The sequence below is a fragment of the Staurois parvus genome, unplaced genomic scaffold (assembly GCF_062004578.1).
Source record: "Staurois parvus isolate SC_StPar_1 unplaced genomic scaffold, SC_StPar_1.0 ptg000663l, whole genome shotgun sequence".
Classification (NCBI taxonomy): Eukaryota; Metazoa; Chordata; class Amphibia; order Anura; family Ranidae; genus Staurois; species Staurois parvus.
The window spans coordinates 586,886-592,145 of NW_028318459.1; the positions used below are offsets into that span (position 1 = coordinate 586,886).

At 45.3% G+C, this 5,260-nt stretch overlaps 2 pseudogenes; both read right to left on the reverse strand.

Moving 5' to 3' along the window:
- Positions 1 to 1,201: 1,201 nt before the first annotated feature.
- LOC149447927 (uncharacterized) lies at positions 1,202 to 2,572 on the reverse strand (annotated as a pseudogene).
- A 78-nt stretch (positions 2,573 to 2,650) lies between these two features.
- Positions 2,651 to 4,826, reverse strand: LOC149447928 (uncharacterized; annotated as a pseudogene).
- Between the last annotated feature and the right edge of the window lie 434 nt (positions 4,827 to 5,260).

Sequence of the window (5,260 nt, forward strand, 5' to 3'; positions counted from 1 at the left end):
TATGTACGGTTTTACTAACACATGTCAAAGTTGCAAAGCATTAAAGTAGAACAATAGGCAAAACTTATTTTTTAATTTTCATAGAGCAAGGGAGGGTTATAACCTCTGTCAGATTTTATTTCACCATCTGTGTCCCATTGCAGAGATTTCCCTTAATTTTCTGTCCCATAGCCAAACAGGAAATGAGAAGAAATCCCCACAAATTAGGGAATTCTTTGGGGACCCCCAGGTCACCAGGACTAGTGTCCCCGTTGGAAGATTTCCCTTCTATTACTTTTCTGGGGACAACCCAAAATTTGGGATTTTTCTTTTACTTTCTCTTTCAATGATAATGGTAAACAGGACAAATAGGGTGAATCTCCATAAAGGGGGCACATGTAGCAATAAATCCAAAACTAAAAAAAAAGGATTGCCTTTAGTTATACTTTAACATTTGTTTTACTCTTAGGCAAAGGGGTTAAAAAAAAAATGGAAAGAGAATATATGCTTGCAAGAAACGTGCATACTCTTCAACCTTGTTATGAAGGCACAAAATGATAAATACAAGGAGCCCCGTAGTCACAGCCAGATACTGCACTGAAGACAAGCAGAATGAGTGACCTGAGTGCAGCAAGCACTGACATCAACCACACGCAGGAACGGAGGAAGTCAAGTCTCAGCTTGCCAGGTTTGCAGATTAACTGTGGAAAATAATTAAACGTGCTCAGCTTATAGGTGCACTGAGTAAAGAAATAAAAGGAGCAGATATTGAATATCCTGACAGTACAAGGTGTCTGACATATGTATTATTAAAGAAGGATCTTGAAACAAGGGAAACTAGTCAGGATGTAACCACAAGAACAGATGGGAATAATAGAGTACAAGGTGATCTATCCTAACCCCTTCATGACAAGGGTAAAACTCATCTTAAAGTGGTAATAAACCCAAAATCAAACATTTATTATGTTGCAGCTTACCAATTCTTAGGTGTGGTGGCTGCATTTGTTTTCTATTTTAGGCTTTATTTCCTTTATTTTCACCAGGTGACCCAGCTTGTCTGTTGTTTTTCGAACAGAACCTGCTGTCCTGCAAATGTAGCATTTACAGGGATGAGACAAACCATTAACCACTGACAGGGGTGCTTACAATGATCAACTGTTATTTATGTATATAAAACTTGTATCCCAAATGTAAAAAACAAAACAAATATTGCTGTAACTGCTTATAAAGACAAAAGGTCCGCCTTTGTATTAAGGTGGCCTGACAGATAGACTGCGGTTAGATCCATTAAATTCCTTTCTGCCCAAAGAATGATGGGTTCCACTTCTCTCAATAAGGACCTGCTGTGGGTCCCCTCCCGATGATGAATGTATGAAACTGCCGCCCTGTTGTACATTTGGAGAAGGACTGGCTTGCATCTGATTTGAAACTCCAGGGCTATCAGAGTGAGAAGAGCTGCTTGAATTTCCAGAATATTTGAGATGATTCTTTTTGCGTGAAAAGTCCATCTTCCTTGAACTGACACTTGGTCGCAGTGTGCCCCCCAGCCGATCGCACTTTTGTCTGTGATACCAATGGCCAGGAGAGATACCCTAATGGACGCGATCTTGTAAGCATTTCTCTCTTCATCCACCACTGTAGTCCCCTGTGCATTACACTTGTCAAGCGTATGGGCTGGGATAGATATAGTTTGCTCCATTGTCTCAGGAATTCTAACTGAAAGTGCCTCAGGTGCCAGTGGGCCCATGGAACCATTGGGATACATACTGACATCACCCCTATCAGCTTGAGGCTGTCAGGTGGGACTGTGTCCTCACTTTCTTCATCTTACGAATGATGGCTGTTAATTTCTGAGGGGGAAGGGACACTGACCCCTTGGAAGTGTCGAACAGGGCGCCTAGATAAATCTTTTGCTGTGTTGGGATAAGTTGACTTTTTGTTTAATTTATCACCCATCTGAACTCTGATAGTGTGGAAATCAGAACTTCCCTGTGTTCTGTTAGTTGGGCTGGATTCTTCGCTAGTAGTAGGACACCGTCCAGGTAGTGATATTCCCTGAGTCCAAACTCCTGTAGTGGGACTAGAACTGCGATAAGTACTTTCATGAAGACTCTGGGAGAATTACATAGACCGAAGGGCAAACTCTGGAACTGCAGATGAATCTGGCCGACTGCAAACCTCAGATATTTCTGAAAACGGTGGGAGCATGGGTACATGTAGATACACATCTTGAAGGTCCACTGACAGCATTCAGTCCCCAGATTGAATGGCGTGGAAAATAGTCTGCAGTGATTCCATCTTGAAGCTCTCCAAGAGTATGTAGTGGTTTAATCTCTTAAGGTCTATTATGGGTCTCCAACCGCCATTCCTTTTGGGTACCAGAAATAGGTTGGAGTAAAAACCTGAAAACCTCTCGGATGGAGGAACCAGTATTACCGCCTGCTGTGCCTATAGGGAATCCAGAAATTAGAGCTATACCTCTCTTCTGAGGGGACTCTGGTACTCTCATGGGGGTGAAGAAGTCGGTGGCCGGTCTCAGAAAGTCAAGAAGTGTCCGAACTGAACTGTCGAGACCACCCAGGGATCCTGGCATCTTGGCAAAATGCCTCAATCTGACTCCTACTGGGATTTCCTGGGCTGGCCTGGCTTCAAAAGGACTTGGTCCTGCAGGTTAGGCAGAGCCTTTTGTTTTTTGGGTGTTCAAAAAAGTTGATTGTGTGCTTCTCCAGGCCTTCCTTGAATCTCTGCCCTGTCTGAACTGCCTGTAATCTTTGCCCCTGAATTGCTGAAACCTTGAAGTAAATCCCCTGGTACGTCTAGGTCTTCTGTCTTGGGGTAACAGGCCTGATTTTCCTCCTGTAACATGGGAAATGGCCCTTTCCAGCCTCTCTCCAAACAGTGCTTTACCATCAAAAGGAATTTTACACCAATTTTGTTTTGACACCATATTGGCTGCCCATGGCTTCAACCAAAAGGCCCACCTTGCCATTATGGCATGCAGCATTCATCTTGCAGAAGATCCTATTGTATCGATAGCTGCTTCACCAATTAAGTCAGCCGAAAGCTTGAGCTCATCCAAAGCCTTGGCTATATCTTCCTTCGGAACTCCCTGCTGGATAGCCACCTCTATGTTGTCCGTCCATACTTGCAAAGCATTGGAGACCAACGTCAGTGCAATCGCTGTCTTGCAGGCATTTCTGATAAGCCCTCTTTAGGTCAAGATCTATTCATCTGTCAGGGGATCTTTAAACGAGGTTGAGTCATCCATAGGCAATGTTGTTTTTTGCTAGGCGGACCACCGCTGCATCCACTACCGGTGGACCATCCAACATTCTGGAGTCTGCTTCTAAAGGCGCATATAGCTTGCCCAGGCAATTGAGAGAAAATCCTTTCTCTCTCCTTTTCCATTCCCCTTCTATGATGTCCCACATTTCATCCATCAGAGGAAAGAAGGTAATTCGCTTTTTAGGAAATGGGAAGTAGCACTTTGATTTACTTGCTAGGGAATCAGTTTCTTCCCAACCAATGGCAAGCTTGACTGCCTGGAAGTAAGGCTGGACTAGGGAAAAGCTAAAGCCTGAAGGATCTGAATCATCCGAGGAATCCTAATCCACATTGTTTAGATGGCCGGTGTGCTATGGGGTGAGAGGGTTCGCCAAAGGATGGGCCTGCTAGTAGTTCATCTGATGCCTCCTCCTGAGGAAGCTGTGATGATAGCTATGATGGATTAGCTGCTATAAGTTCTGCGAGTGAATCCTTGACCACTTTTTTTAGTAGGTCCAAAACCTGCTAGCTCTCTGCACCTCTTTATGCTGCATAATTCCTGAAACAGTCTCTGCAGACTAGCTTGCCTGGTGGAGAGGTGGCTTCACATTCCCGGCATTTTTGAGGTCTAGGGCTTGGGGAACATGAGGATTGTTGTCTTTTAGCAGAAGAACATCCCCCAGGTGAATGGTATCTGGATCTGGAAGATCGAACTTGGCTCGGGCTGCCCTCGTATTCCTCATGGCGCGTGGATGTCTTCTTGAACCTCTTCTAGCGTACAGGACTGAAATACATAAATATACCAGCATAAGCGCACTCTTTTTTTTTTTTGTTCCTACTTACCCGGCTGGAGGCCCTTACCTTTGAAGTAGAGGAGGGTCTTGCTTGGGGGCGAACAGCTCATCTTAAGCAAAGAGCAAAAAGAGCAGCTATAAGACAGGAAGAAGATTTAGATTACTGCATTTCCCCCTCCCCCTCTTTTATTTTTTTTGGGAAGAAGAAAAAAAGATACCAATAAAAAGGGGGTGCATGGGAAGAAGAAAGAGGGAGAGAAAAAAGAGAAGAGGGCAAAAGTAAAAGAAAGGGAGGGAAAAAGAAAAAGGGAGAGAGAAAAAAAAACAGAAGACTAACCGCCGGGGAATACTTGCATTATTCCTGGATCTCTCAGCAAGGTCGACCTACACCAAAGTCACACGAAGCCACACTAAAGCTCCCGGGACTAAATAGTGGAAGGAGCGGGGTAAAGGGAAACAAATTCCCTCCCTATCCTAGAAGGAAAAAAAACAGGATTTTAAGTAAGGGCAAAAAACCCTGTTTGCCCATAGCCAAGATGGTCACCCTAGTGTCAAGCCGCACCACACATGCGTGGACCAGCGGCCCTAGGACCCTTCTGGTCAGCTTAGACACGGCGGGCGTCTGTGCATGCGCAGTGCACCCGGGAAGATGCCAGGACATTTAGAAAAGATGTGAGCGTGCCGGCTCTATAGGGGAGCAGGAGAAAAATAATTTGAACAAAGCCAGGTATAGCTGCTCTCTCTGTCCTTACCCACAGCAAACGCCATGAACTTGTTGGCAGATATCATCCTACTGGATGAGCAATGACTGCTGTCCCAAAAGACCCCCAGAAGGAACTCCCTACCTTATCAGCACCCTTAGCTGCCATAAGGGATTTCCAGCAAGATGAATCGCGATTAGAAATGCGCATGGGCATAGGAACTCCCGGAGAAGATTTGCCGGTTGTGCGCATGCGCACAGAAATGCGCGATCGCGCACACGCACGTGCACACGCAAGACGAAGATTGGCGCCAGATGGCCTATTTAAAGAGTGTCCCTGCCTATGTTAGATGCTGACTGGTCTTCAGTTCCCCCGTGTCCTGCTTGTTCCTGTGTGATTCCTTTGTTGCTGACCCGGCTTGTTCCTCACCTGACTCTGATTGCTCTCCTGATTGATACTGGTTCCTGACTTCGGCTCTGCTCCTGACCTTAGCTTTCCTTCTGATTCTGTACCACGCTGCCC